Source organism: Pteronotus mesoamericanus, unplaced genomic scaffold (assembly GCF_021234165.1).
Source record: "Pteronotus mesoamericanus isolate MK-2021 breed Mesoamerican mustached bat unplaced genomic scaffold, CSHL_Meso_final contig_46, whole genome shotgun sequence".
Classification (NCBI taxonomy): Eukaryota; Metazoa; Chordata; class Mammalia; order Chiroptera; family Mormoopidae; genus Pteronotus; species Pteronotus mesoamericanus.
In genome coordinates this window covers 2,323,645-2,339,674 of record NW_026555170.1, presented here as the reverse complement: position 1 = coordinate 2,339,674, position 16,030 = coordinate 2,323,645, and positions in this window count along the sequence as shown.

The following is a 16,030-nucleotide window of genomic DNA, read 5'->3' as shown; positions in this document are numbered from 1 at the left end:
CATGCACAAAAATAAAGCCAAGATGGATAAAAGACTTAAATATAAGTTGTGACACCATAAAAGTCCTAGAGGAGAATATAGGTAGGAAACTCTCAGATATTCCCGGTAGCCATATTTTCACTGATATGTGCCCTAGAACCAGGGACATAAAGGAAAGAATAAACAAATGGGATTTCATCAAAATAAAAAGCTTCTGCATGGCTAAAAAAAGACATCAGCAAAATGAAAAGGGAACCAACCACATGGGAAAATATATTTGCCAATAATACCTCAGACAAGAGTTTGATCTCCAAAATATATAAAGAATTCACAGGACTCTACTCCCAGAAGACAATCCAATTAAAAAATGGGCAAAGGACCCAAACAGAGACTTCTCCAATGAGGACATACACAGGACCCAGAGACACATGAAAAGATGTTCATCATCACTAGCCATCAGAGAAATGCAAATTAAAACCACAGTGAGATACTGCTTCACACCAGTCAGAATGGCCATCATAAACAGATCAACAAACAAGTGCTTGAGAGGTTGTGGAGAAAAGGGAACCCTAGCACAGTATCGGTGGGAATGCAGGCTGGTACAGCCAGTGTGGAAAACAGTTTGGAATTTCCTCAAAAAGTTAAAAATGGAACTGCCTTTTGACCCAGCAATTCCACTGCTGGGATTATACCCTAAGAATCCTGAAACATTAATTCAAAATAACCTATGCACCCCAATGTTCATAGCAGCACAATTTACAATAGCCAAGTGCTGGAAGCAATCTTAGTGCCCATTAATAAATGAGTGGATCAAAAAACTATGGTATATTTACATAATGAAATACTATGCAGCAGAAATAAAGAGCAAGCTACTACCTTTTGCAACAGCATGGATGGAACTGGAGTCATTATTCTAAGCAAAATAAGCCAGGCAGTAAAAGACAAATATATGATCCCACCTATAAGTGGAAACTAATCAACAAAACAGACAAACAAGAAAAATATAACCAGCAACATTGAAAGAAAAAATAAACCAACAGAGTCAAGAGGGAAGGAGGGAGGGGTGGGCAGGGAAAGGGAAGGGAAGGGTCAAGTCAAGGGACGTGTATAAATGATCCAAGGACAAAGCCAAAGTGGGAACGTATTGAGGGTGGGGCATGGAAAAGTGGTGGTGGAAAAATGGAGACAAATGTATTTAAACAATAAAAAAATAACAAAAAAAAGAGATTCTCTAATCAAAAATAGAAAAAGAAAATCAAGATAACACTTAGCCTTTTGGGCTAGCAATGATTTAAAAGAATGATAATATTTGGTATAGGCATAGGTTTGGAGAAACTGCCATACAGATTTCCTGATATTAAATATATAAATTGGTACAATCTTTTCTGATAGTAACTGCTAATATGTAGAATAAGTTTTTAAAAATCCAAGTATGCTTTGAATTAGCAAAGCCACTTTAAGTACTTGCCCTCAGAAAATGAGTCGAGTAATAAAGATTTTTCATTCCAATGCTATGTATGCTAGCAAAAAAAGTGGGAACAATCTTGATACAAAGCAAAAGGACACTCATTAAGTGAACTATTGTAAGTTCACATGTCACATACAAATTGCAAAATACAGCAGCTGTCAAGATGATTAATATTTCCGGATAGTCATATATGACAAAAAGCAGGCTCCAAAATCTTATGTGTGGAAGATTGACGTCACCAAGATGGCCATATAAATCATTTCCAACTTTGCGCCCATCAGAAGAAAAACAACTAACAACTCTTCATGAACAAGACACCAATAAAAAATCCTAGAACAGAGCGGTGAGGCTGAAGCACCCCCTGCACCACAGAGACCAAGACAAACTGCTTTAGAGGGATGATGGATACTAACTAAATCTCTTGTGGTAATCATTTCACAATATATGCAAGGCAAGTCATTATGCTGTACACCTAAAACTTATATAGTGCTGCATGTCAATTATATCTCAATGAAAATGGGGGTGGGTCATCCTATGTGTGGCAATCTCCCATTTTTATTTTGCTAAGTACACATATTTGCATAGGAAAGAGCCTATTAAAATGTACACCTAATCATTGGTTGTAACTTGGAGGTGAATATCAGGGATGTTAATTTTTGCCTGTTATCTTGGCTTATTTATATTTCCTTTAATTATATTTTTTGTATACTTTGAAGATGGAAGAAGGAGCTAAGTGCCGAGGAATTTAGCTCCTAAAGCTGGAAGGGGCAAGAAACAGATTCCACCTTAGAACCTCCAGAGGGAATGCACCCTGCTGATACCCTCATTTCTGATGAATGACACCTTGGAAATGATGTCAGACTCCTAGCCTCTGAACTGTGAGAGAATAAATTTCTGTCTTTTAAAGCCATCAGGTTTGTGATGATTTCTTACAGTGGCCACAAGAAATGAATACTCCACCTTATCTGGAAGTTTCCATTTGAAAATTTTGTCCTCCAGGGGAGCTGTCTCAGAAAAAGCCCCTCTTCTGAGAGGTGTAAATAGAGATAGGTACCCTCACAGTATCGTCGTTAGTACGGTTACTGGTTATTGAACTAAGCCTCTATTTGAAGAAAATCAGGCCATCCCTCAGGGCTTTGCAACCCCAAGCCTGGATTCACAGGGGAAGCCAAGTTCAGGTCTGAGCCTGTGCGAGACCTTGGTCAGCACAAGCCCCGGAAAGCAGCTCCGAAGTTACTACTATGCGGAAGCTCTGTGGACAGAGGCTAAACCCAGGTGGAGCTGGGAGAACACTCAAGGCCCCAGGACTATCCCTGACCCCCACACAGTTGCCTAAAAGAGACAACCCACCTGGGGTGGCAGGGAGGCCATGAGGAAGCCAGCACAGTCTTCCCTCTCTCTGTGAGGCTCTAGAAGCCACTTGCAGCCATCAACATGGCCTAGGGAAATATTGGGACAACTGTAATAGAATAACAATTTAAAAATATGATTTAAAAAAAACAGAACAAACACCTGTAGGTCTTCACCAAGCTCCTGAGCTTCCTGCCCTGGAGAAGGACAATGAGAGCAGTGGCTGTATTGTGTCCCTTCTGTGACTGACTGTTTTCTTTAAGGAAGACGGCAGACCTCCTTGTGTGGGGGGCATGGCCATAATAAGTATCCATCTCAGGATGGAAGCGACTGATTTCTCCTGAAGTTATTGAACACCAGTCAATGGGTATCAGCTGTGGGCCAGGCTTTCCTCTGTTCCCTCTGCTTACATTTCTCCCATTTTCTTTTTTCTGCTTACCCTTACCTCCCACCATCACCTCACAAGCCCTTGCTGTGTTATGACCCAGCTTGCCGTGTTATGATCCACGTCTCCAGGGGCTGAGCCCATCACATCCAGTCTGCCTCTCCCATGGGCTCAGACTTTCTTGATAGACCTTTCACTCACAGCCTCAGCCCCTTTCATGCTGCTCTCTTGGTCATCCATGGTAATTTGGCTTCTAGTCTGAGACCCATGCTGCCCACCTGGGCTATAGCTACAAGTTGAGTAAGGAAGGGCATCTTTGCAGCAGGACTGGATGGCATGACTTTGTTATCAATTAGCAAACAGATATTGAGCACTCACTATGTGCCAGACGTTGGAGGCTCAAGACTATACATGGCAGGCACCATTCATCCCCTCATGAAACTTACTGCCTCAAGGACTTTCATTCGAACTTCCCCGAGTCTCCCTTCTTGTCCGGATTGGTCCGAATGGCCTAAATCTGTGTGAGAAATTCACACAATAAAAATCTTCTTGGAAGATAATAATATTCTTTTGTGTTAGGACTTCTGGTTTCCATGTGCATTGTCACACTTGACTTCAGGACAGCAGTGTATGGGGTTGACAATAACTTTCCAGCTCTGTAGTCAATGGAGCCCCACTTCTGAATGAAGGAGGGATGCAGAGAGTTAAAACACATGCAGGATAGTCGTTTCTTTGTGGGTAACATATAGGGTACCCTATGGGTATAAAATTCAGTATAAACTCTGACATGAAAGAAATGCCCTATTTCCTTATCTTCCTTAAATCTCATCAGATCAGGTAGGCTCCCATGATGCCAGAAAAAAATGAAGAGCAGCCTCCAATCCACAGTCTATCATGGTTACTGCTATATCCTTCGTTTCCAAGCCCACCGTGACCCTCGAAGTCACCCAGCTCTTAGCTTGTAAGCCTCACATGTGGACATGGTATGAGACTCCCTGTTGACACTGGGCCCCCCTGGCCTGGGTCAGTCCAGCCAGGCATGTCCAGCAGCCATTCCTTCCCAGGTCTTGATGCCAATCTGAAATACTGCTTTGGAGTTAAGTTCAGTGACAGCTGCAGATGAATACTCACAAACCAAAACACACACATCAACCCCAAACTCATTTTTATTTACGGGAAATATCTCCTTCTGGGTTCCCATCACCCTTGAAGGTGTGTCTTATCACATCTTGTTGCCCACAAAGACCTCTGTAGCAGGAAGTCTTAATGATCTTAGTCATTTTTCTATTGAGGGGAAAACAGCTGACTTCATGCAGCTTCTGTCTGAGTGCTAAAAATCCTAAAACAAAGATGTACCACGATCATACTCAGAAAGGGAAAATGAAGAGATCAAAACAAACAAAAATATACAACTATCCACACAAATATATATACACATGTGTACGTGTGCATATAATCATATACACGTATATATAAATTAAAATATGTATGCATGTGTCTAAGTGCATAGCTATAAATATAGATATAGGTATAAATACAGATATGTGAATTCAAAAACCTATGTTGATACATATATAATCCATTCAAGGAAAGGTTTCTGTTGTTAACAATGTTTTAAAACCCTGATAGCCCAATCTTCTTCCATTAGATGAAGATAATGAGACCCGAAAATTAACAACTGAGCCATATAATAACTTACCAGTAGCCCAGAGCTCCTAACCCCTACTCTCAGGTCAGGTCTCTTCCAACTGAGAGACAAAGGCTCAAAACTGCAAAGGGTCTTAAAAATCGTTTTATGCTCACACCCATGATAACCTTTCAGGGCTTGCAACTAAGAGGTGTTCCAGCCTCTGTTGCAACAATTCCTTGAGCTACCTCAGGAGCCATTCCAAAAAAAAACTCTAATAGTCAGAACACTCTTTTTGCTGAGCTAAAATCTGCTTGCTGTGGCTTCCACCACTTCTCAGAGTGATATAAAGGACTATATGCAGTTTAGCAGACATGTGTTCTGTGTGTGTATGTGTGTGTGTACATGCTTTCTGTAACCATGTGATCTTGGGCACATGACTTAATATCTCTGAGTCTATTTCATTTGAAAATATGATTAATGATAATGCCCATGCAGAAGGTGGAGAATTCAATGAGATAACACGCACAGATTATATATGTTCCAGAACATAATAAGGTAGATTTATATTAATGCCTTTTGCCTCCCCTCTTCCCTGTCTTCCCCCACACTGTACTTGTGTTTAAAAAAAAACCGGCTCCCAAATAACAGCCCCAAATTATTTAAAGGAAGCTAGGATGCATATTCACCCCCAGCTGGTCTTCACCCTACATGAGTCAGCTGGGAGTTAATTTGTCAGTGGAAACCCTCTCCTCTGGGACACTCAGCAGAGCCCAGGGTGGACACTCTCTTGAAACAAGGCTTTACTCCCTTGATCTGTTATATCTCTATGAGGTCAATAAAAAAGCCTGACCTTCTGCCCCTGTGAGACTGTGACAAAAATGAGATTTCAGGGAGAAAGGGGCCAAGTCATAGACACAAACCAATGTGAATCCAACTGATTCTGGTCCCATTATATACTCAGGAATTATCAACTACCACTTACCAGTTAGTATTCATGTGTAGGTATTTAAAATGCTTGTAGCTGTACAGCCAAATTCTTAGCATATTATACAAAGAGGGCCAGAAGCTGACTCCTCAAAGTCTTCAGGGCTTAGTTCAATGCCTTAGTCAATTAATCTCTGTCCAGTAACACATGGGTCCTCAGTCTTCCAGGCTTAGAAATCTGAGACAAGGGAACATAAAATATGTCTAGAGCAGCGGTGTCCAACCTGTGGCCTGTGGGCCACATGCAGCCCAGGATGGCTGTGAATGCAACCCAACACAAAGCTGTAAATTTACTTAAAACATTATGACGTTTTTTTATTATATGTTGCAATGTATTTAATGTGTAGCCCAAAATAATTCTTCCAGTGTGGCACAGAGACAAAAGTTTGGACACCTCTGGAGAGTTTTATAATCACATACTGGAGGGGTTGGCAAATGATTGAGCATAGAGAATACAGAGAGAATAATATAGTTGTTATCACAGTAAACCATCCTGCCACAACTCCACTGGTAAAATGCTCTCAGGGGCCCAGCAATTTACTGCAATACCTGATTTCTCCTGGGCATACTTTGAAGGGCTGGCTGGGATGGTCAAGATCTTATGCTTTGTTCACATTTGGTTCCAGTGTTGCTTCCTAGTATTTGGTCAGAAACAGAGGAATTTAATAGCCATGGGGTATCTACAGCTAGGAGATATCATATCAAGTCTGGAATACAGCTAAGGATGTATCCTTAGGCATGAATTAATTTTCTGAACACAACACTTTGTCACATTTTCTCTGAACTGTGAAATAGAAAGAAACACTCACGAGTTTTGCAGTCATATACTAGTGGTTTTGGTAAATGATTTAGCAGTATTCCTCTCATCTACCCCAAACCAAACCATTGACCACATCCCCTATAGACGTGGTAAGAAATGCATGTCCTAAGAGAGGTGGGAAGACAAAGAACTCATTCACTCAAGAAGGGTGAGGTATGACTTTCAGGCTCTCTGGGAACTAAATGCTTTGAGGAAAAGAAATGGATTTTGTGGGCAAAGTTCCTGAGGAGATAAAGATCATCAGGTGGGGAGTGGAGGTTGAGGAGAAGGGTGTGAATGTGATCCAAGGTCACATCAAAGGCAGCATCACAACACAGAACATCACTCCATTCCACCTTGCTCCCATTCAGAAGTGCAGTCAACACCAATTGATTTCAGAGGGGTCTCTATTTTTATACCTAATCCCAGTTTGGTAGGGGTGGACACACTGTTTTCATCCAAGCCCACTTCTCCTCCCCCTTTCTCTGTAGTCTTCCCTCTACTCAGCACCCCAGACATTTACCCACTCTAGAGTTTTATTGGCTATCCCCAGTCCTGCTCTTCATTAATAGCTGGGAAATACAGAAAATTAAAGGGTGTTCTAGTGGATGCCAAAACTCTAGAAATCTCATAGATCTACATCTGTCCTATAGACATTTTTCTCTCCCTATCTGTGCCCTTTCTCCCTGACCCTTACTATTACAGAGGCCAGATGGAAGAACAATCTTCCCTATTCCAATACATAACCTAGGTTCTCCTTCACTGATAAGTCTCTCACTCAAAATTATTTTTGGTGTCATGGAAACACTCCAGAAATTATGACTGTCATTTCAGCCTCCTGATAGGAATGTAGAGATAACTCCTAACTGAGGCGGGAATCTCTTCTCTACAACATGGCTGAGTCTCATGGTCAAAGGAAATCAGCCATGTTCTGACCCTTTATGCTTGTAGGTTCTGATTTTAGGCATAACCTAAGAGAATGATCAGAGTCAGAGAAACTGATTTATAGCAGCAGCCTCAAATACCATTTATGAGTGTGGGAATGTCATGTCATTGTGCCATTGCCATTGCCTACAGGGAATGGCCCTGCCCCTTGCAATAGATGAGTGGTGAAGGCCTAAGGGGGTTGGCCGATCATGGGCCAAGCATGACATTCTCCAGCATGTTGGGGAAGAACATCAGCAAATAAAGGATAAGAGCAAAGGGATATGTGATCCAAATGAACTTTTCCACCACAATATGGTAGCTACTGAGATACCTTTCTCTTCTAAGAGGACCAGTGTCCCACATTAGAAATATAGACAGAAACTCTGATTTTTCAACAGCCCTTTAATTTTTCCCCAAATTTCTTGAACAATAAAAGAAAAGTTGATGTTTGTAGAGCTATGGATAAGATCACAGCCTATGGAATTACATCCTTGCATTCTAATCACTGTTCCCCCTACACCCTTAAGAGCTTAGTGATACAGAACAAGCTCCTTACCTTCTTAAGGTCTTAGCTTTCTTATTTGTGAAAGAAATATGAGTAGCTAACTTACAAGATGAAATGAGGATCTACAGTCAGAAATTAATAAATATTAGCCAGCTTTAAGATGTTAGATATTATTCTCTCATCTGTTCAACAAACTGATTAATCATATCTTATTTTCCAGATATATACTTATTAATTTTTACTAAGACACAGATTCTTAAAATTGCAAGTCACAAATGAACTTCATCATTTTTGACTTTGACTCAACATTGGTCATCCCTAGAAAGAAATTTAGTTTCTCCAGTGAATCTTTTCCCAGGTAAATTTCTTTCTTAGGAAGGTACCTGTTTCACACTCTTTTCCACATGTCTACCAACTCAGTAAGCTTTCCTTTTCCTTAAACTGGTATTACTACTTCTGGACTTCGGAGAATTTTCCTACATGGCATTGGTCAATTGGCTAGCCATTGAAATTAAAAGAAAATTATCCCTGAACTCCCAAACATTTCATTTTCAGCCTAATCAGCATAGCATGTTAAGGTGGCTATGTTCCGGTATGTTCCAGACCAATTCTTGAAGAACCAATCCAAATAGTAAGGGAGACAAGGAGGATGGTGAGAAAGGTCAACATTTTTCCAAAGGTATACAAATGACCAGCAAACACAGGAAAAGATGCTAAATCTCGTTAGCCATTAAGAAAATATAAACCAAAACTACAATGAGATACCACTCCATACTCACTAAGATGGCTATAGTAAAAAAATAAAAAATAGAAAAATAACAAGTATTGGTGAGGATGTAGAGAAATATAAGCACTTGTACATTGCTAGTTGGGATGTAAAATGGTGCAACCACTGCAATAAACAGTCTAGTGGTTCCTGAAAAATTAAAACAAAAGATTACCATATGAACCAGCAATTCTAGTCCTAGGTATATGGCCAAGACAAATAAAAACATATCATCACACTGAAGTTTTCACACAAATATTTATAGGAATCTTTGCCACAATAGCCAAAAGATGAAAACAGCCCAAATGTCTATTGACAGATAAATGGATAAGTTGGGATAAACACACATGCACACACATTCCACACACACAAAATCAAATATTATTTAACCATAAAAACATACTGACAACATGCCTCAAAATCACTATGCTAAGTGAAAGAAGTCACAACAGATCACATATTGCATGATTCCTTTTATATGAAATATCCAGAATATGCAAATCCATAGAGACAGAAAGGTTAGTGGTTGCCAGGAGTCAGTGGGAGGGGTGGGAAGTCGGGAGGGGTAGGTGAGAGACAATGGGAAGTGATTAAGTATCCATTAAGTTGGTGGTATACAAACCTTAATGGGTCCACAATTTAATGAGTATGGGCAGAATGTTCTCCTGGGGTTATGAGAAAGTTTTGAAACTAGAAAGAAACGATGATGGTACAACGTTTTGAATACACTAAATGCCACTGAATTGTACACTTTAAAGTAATTTTACATTAGTAAAATTCACCTCAATTTTTTAATCATTTTTATTGTTATTCTATTACAGTTGTCCCAATTTTTCCCCCTTTGCCCTCTTCCACCTCACCTCAATTTTTAATAAAGTCATAACATAATCTTAATGTTTCACATAACCCCCTTTAATTTTTTAAAAATGCAGATATACATGAGAGTAAAATATGTTGTATATACTTCAATACATGAAAGATGATTATCACTGAATTATCTGAAATCAGGACATTTTAATTGTTTTCTCTCAGATTAAATTATTTTTAAATTTTCCAATAATTTCAAAAATGAATTACATGTAAATTTTTAATAACTAAGAAGGAGAGGCTATAGTGGTATGAATCATAGATTTATAAGAATATGGAGGCAATTCTTATGCCATAGGGTTAAGTGAAGATAAAAGAAAATTTTATTGTATATATAATATGATCCCAAGTATTTAAAATGCACTTCTTATAGTAACACTGTCTATGCAAGATGAGAAAATAAGTAAAATTTTTTTCTATTTTCCAAATTTCCTAAATGAACATATATTACCACTATAATCAGAAAGGTAATTTTATTTTTAAAATGACTACTACTAGGCAAGCTGACTCAAAAAAAAGGTTTAGAATCTACATGATACAACAAGGAGGATGTTTACATTGAAATAATGTATGTTGATACATAATATTCCTCATAAAAAATTGTGAAGTACAGAAAACGTAAAGATGGACATTTAAATAACCAGATTCTAACCACTCAGAGATACTTAGTTGATCTTTGAAGAGAACTGGGCATAGGTTGCTTAGAAACAATGGTCCTTCATGTCCATTACAGTATAGTGAGGCCATCAGCATAATTTGCTTAACAAGTGTGAGCCTATTATGTGCCCAGCCTTCTATACCAAAAGTGTGTCTTTTTGAATAGGCAACAGAGAATACTAAAAGGACAATTATTGGTCTTTGGTTGCCAAGCATGGTTTCCCACTTCCCAGGATATCGACAATTTAGTAATCAGAACTTCCTTTAGGGAAACAGCCCTTTCCTGTCTTAGTTCATGTGGTTTGTATGGGACTGGCCCCAGCCAACCCAAAGTAAGAATGACCTAGGCTTAAGTCAATCAGTGAAATCAACTTTAAGGGCCAGAGTGATTCATTACTTTAGTCCAATACATATCAAGTGCAGTACTTTTGCTAAAAATATTGACAAGAGTCCTGGCCAGTGTGGCTTAGCTGATTGAAGTGTCGTCCTATAAACTGAAAGGTTGTGGGTTCAATTCCCAGTCACGACATATGCCTGGCAGGGTTGAGGGTTTGGTCCCCAGTTGGGGTGCATATAAGAGGCAGCCAATCAATGTGTAACTCTCAACATTGATGTCTCTCTCCTTCTCTCTCTCCCTCCCTTCTCTTCTCTCTAAAATCAATAAGCATGTCCTCAGGTGAGGATTTATTTATTTTTATATATTTATTTAATATATATTTATATTAAATATATAAATGTATTATATATTAATGTATTTATGTATAAATATATAAATGTACTGAATATATTTATTAATATATTTTTAAAATATTAAATATATCTATATATTAATTAATATCTTTATTTATATAATTTTTTTAATAAGACAGATGGACTCTATCACTCTGAGCATTTGTAAATTAAAAGATGTTAAAAATCCCCTAGGAAAAGCTGTGATGATGACTGGGTTGTTATATCTGTTTCATTGATGGCAGCCATGCTCTGTTACTCCCTTTACTATGGCTCTTCCCATACAGTAGTCTGCTCCCTGATGTTTCTGTCTCCCCCACCAGATGGTCAGCTCTCTAAAGCAGCGATTTTCAACAGGTGTGCCTCAAGGATTTTTTACTTAACATACTCTTTTTTTAAATATCATGTTTATTTTACTATAGTTGTCTCAATTTTTCCCACTTTGCCCTCCCCCACCGATCCCTCCCCACCCTACTCTCCTACCATCAATTCCCACTCTGTTGTCCATGTCCATGCATCATTCATACATGTTCTTTGTTTTGTCCCTTCTCCTCCTTTCCACCATTGTCCTCCTTCCCCATCCCCTCTGGTCACTTTCAGTCTGCTCCATGTTTCCATACTTGTGGTTTATTTTGTTCATGAGTTTATTTTGTGGAATAGATTCCACTTATAGGTGAGATGACATGGTATTTGTCTTTCACCGAATGGCTTATTTCACTTAGCATGATATTCTCCAGTCCCATCCATGTTGTTGCAAAAGGTAGGAGTTCCTTCTTTCTTTTTTTTTTTTTTTTTACATTTAAGATTACACTTTCTTTTAAATTTATAAATCATGTTTATTTTATTACAGTTGTCTCAATTTTTACCTTTTTACCCCCCTCCACCCATCCCACCCCCATCCCCGCTCCCACAGTCAATTCCCACTCTGTTGTCCATGTCCACGGGTCATTCATACATGTTCTTTGTCTAGTCCCTTCCCCTTCTTTCCACCTTTGTCCTCTTTCCCCATTCCCTCTGGTCACTTTCAGTCTGCTCCATGTTTCCATGCCTGTGGTTTATTTTGTTAGTTACTTTATTTTGTTGAATAGAGTTCACTTATAGGTGAGAGCATAGGTATTTGTCTTTCACCAACTGGTTTATTTCACTTAGCTTAATATTCTCCAGTTCCATCCATGTTGTTTCAAAAGGTTGGAGTTCCACCTTTCTTTTCTTTTCTTTCTTTTTCTTTCTTTCTTTCTTTCTTTCTTTCTTTCTTTCTTTCTTTCTTTCTTTCTTTCTTCCTTCCTTCCTTCCTTCCTTCCTTCTTTCCCTCCTTCCTTCCTTCCTTCCTTTTCTTTCTTCCTTTCTTTCTTAAATGCATATTGATTTCATTAGATGTCAAAGTTAATTATAAAATACTAAAAAAATTTAAAACTGTTATAAAGTCTCAGCAATTAAACCAATCTGATATCAGCACAGAAATAATCAAGTAGATCAATGAAATATAATGAGCATTCTAGAGACAAACATATATATCTAACAATATAATATATGATTAAATTGGTATTTCAGATCAATGGGTAATATAAGGCTTATTCAGCAAATAAGATGCATGGACCACTATTACTTGAAATAAAACACATATAGAGCCCTATTTCACACATTATACAAGAAATATTCAGGTGAGTTAGAAATCAATATGTAGAATCTAAGGAGTTTTAGAAGAAAATAGAACTAATATTTTTCATGACCTGAAGTAAAATATTCAAACCCAGAAGCTATAAAGTAAACATTGACATTATGACTATATTAAACATTTAATTATATAGTAATATACATATAAAAAAAGTTAAAGGATCAGGAATAGAATAGAAAATTATTTGCACACATCTAAAACATGGTTAATAGGTTTTCTTTTTTGTTTGTTTGGGTTTTTTTAGGGAAAAAATTCTACAAACATTTAGTCAAAAAATGGATTAAAAATACCAAAAAGTCATTTAAAGCTTTTTAAAAATAATAGAAATAGGCAAGAAATATACAAAAACAGGTTTATGTTTCAACAAATAATAAAGCAGCAATTAAAATAACACACCACTGCCACAATGAGATTAATAAGTATTAAAAATATTGGTAATATCAAGTACTGGCAACTCTGAAAGGAACTGGGTATTCATAGAAACTTTTTCTTCATCTTAAAGCAGTCCCTTTAGCATATTTTGCAGTGCTGGTTTGGTGGAGGTATAGTCTTTTAGCTTTCTTTTGTCTGGGAAACTCCTTATTTTGCCTTCCATTTTAATTGAGAGCTTTGCTGGGTAGAGCAGTCTTGGTTGCAGACCTTTGCTTTTCATTCCTTGGAATATTTCTTGCCAGTCCCTTCTGGCTTGCAAGGTTTCTGTTGAGAAGTCAGCTGCTAGCTGTGTTGGGGCTCCCTTATATGTTACTACCTCTTTCTCCCTTGCTTGCTTTTGGATTCTCTGTTTGTCTTTAATATTTGCCAATTTAATGATGATGTGTCTTGGAGTGGGCCTCATTGGGTTCCTCTTGAATGGAACTATGTGCTTCCTGGACTTGTGTGACTTTTTCTCTCCTCCAATTTGTGAAGTTTTCCATCATGACTTTTTCAAACAAGTTCTCTATCCCTTCTTCCTCTTCTTCTCCCTCTGGTTCCCCTATTATATGGATATTATTACATTTCAGGTTGTCCTGCATTTCCCTAATGTCTCTTCATTCTTTTTTAGTCTTTTTTCATTTTCTTGCTCTTTCTGGGAGCTTTTTCCTACCTTGTCCTCCAGCTCGCTGATTCGGTCCTCAGCTTCATCTACCCTGCTTTTGATTCCTTCTACTGTGTCCTTCAATTCAGAAATTGTATTCTTCATTTCCTCTTGCCTCTTGCTGAGAGTTCCTATGTCCTTTTTCATGCTGATATAGTTTGCAGTTAGTTCCTCTTAGTTTCCCTGTAGTTTTCGGTAATCCTCTCTGAGCTCCCTGAACTCATTGAGCTTCCTTAGAATGATTGTTTGGACTCAATATCTGATAGTTTACTTGCCTCTATTTCACTTAGTTGTCTCTCTGGGGATTCCTCCTTTCCCTTCAAGTGGGGGCTATTTCTTTGTCTTCCCATTATTTAGGAGGCTCTTCTCTTTTGCTTCTGATTCTTAAGTTGATCTGTCTAGGCTTCCTGACTTTCTGGTGTGAACTTCTATGGTAGGAGATCGCTGTTTTTCTCTTTCTGGATCTGCCTCTGATTATGTCAGTTGTTGTTGCACTGTGTGGCTGGCTATAGGGGACACACCACCTCCAGGGAGCACCGCAGAGAACACAGCACTCTCTGAAACCTGAGAGAAACCATTCGGGGCCAGCTGAGGTGGGAGCAGGGCTCTGAAACCCGCAGAGGCCTTCCCGGGGTCGTCACAGATGAGAGGGACAAAAATAAATGTACAAACACTTCTCTGTTTGCTGGGAGAGCAGATGGGGGCACTTCTCTCCTACCAGAGAAGACTGTGGCACATCCCCCTAATTGGAAAGGCCCCGTTGCCCCTTCTTCCAAGGCTTTCATTTAAAATCTTATCAGTGGGGTATAACAGGAAAACATATGTATACTCATCACATCCGCAAGATAAGTTTCACAGAGAATAGATACCTTGAGGAAAACAAGTGACAGGAAATCAGTGATTTACATGGGTCTGAGAGGGAACAGGAATCAACAATAGAGACTATCGATAAGGGGGAAGTAGACTTAAAGGTGTCTTAAAGATATAGGGTAAAAGGTGTAAATAAAACAAATGTCTTGACAAGGAAAAGGATGTAAATAATGTGAATGTCCTTCGCAGCATGGGCTGACCAGAGATTTGAGGGAGGAACAGAGCACACTCTATAGAATTTATTTTCAGGCCTGAAAATAAATAATCCCGGGGATTACCCGGGATCCGCCAGATCTGATTTAGGGCTGTTTTTTCCCCATATTGTTTCAAGCCTGAGCCAGGCGGGGGAAGGAACCACTAAGAGATAAGGAGACTGCTTCTTGGCTGCAGTGAGGACTTCGGGCATGTCCAAGCCAAGCCAAGGAGTGTGGGGGCCTTTTCACCCCTTCTCCGTGTCCCCCAATTTCTCATCTGCTGCCAAAATTGGGCCAACAGCTCTCTTAGGTTGAAAACCTCTGCGCGAGGTCCCTTACCCATCATGGGCTAACTGACCAGCCATGGCAAAGCAGAGAGGCAGGGGCTATGCCCCTGCCAGGGGGAAACAGGCCAAGTCTCCTCAGGAGCCTCTTTCTCCAAGGCCTCCTGATTATCTCCAGCCTTGGGGCCCTCCAGCCTGTCGGCAGGGCTACAGCTTCTGAAATTAGGCCAGGCGTTTCCCAACAAGATGTTGACCCTGTCTGACCTTAAGCAGTCTGTTCGAGACTTCCAGGAACCTACTGTCTGTGGCTGTCTCCTTCAGCTATTAATCTAGTTGTGCTTCAAGAATTTTTAAAACATACAATACCTGACTATTTCGTTAGGGGCACTGACCTCTTTTCCCTTAGATTGTTAAATTAAAAAAATGATATCAGCCAACACAATGACAGCCATCCAGTGTGACTACCCTGTGTTGAAGCATAAATATATAGGTCATATAATACAATTGCATCTTATCCATCACATTGCATACTAAGGTTGCATCTGATTGGTTAATTCTTTGTACCAAAACTCCTAGGTACAAGCATAGGCACCTGATTTTTTAAAAGATCACTTCAGAGCAAGAAGGGTAGATAATTACTATTATTTTTATTTCTTGTAAATCAATCAAAATTATACCTATTTTTTTTTTTTTGTCAGATAGGCAAAAAATATATACTTTTTTGGTGTGCCACAGAATTTTAGTAATTAGTTTACATGTGCCATAAGGTGAAAAAGATTGAAAATCACTGCTCTAAAGGGAGAAGATACATCTCCCATATGTTTGGCCTTAGCACAGAGAAGGGCCTAAACACACATTTGCAAAAGAAATTATCCTGATGGAGTTA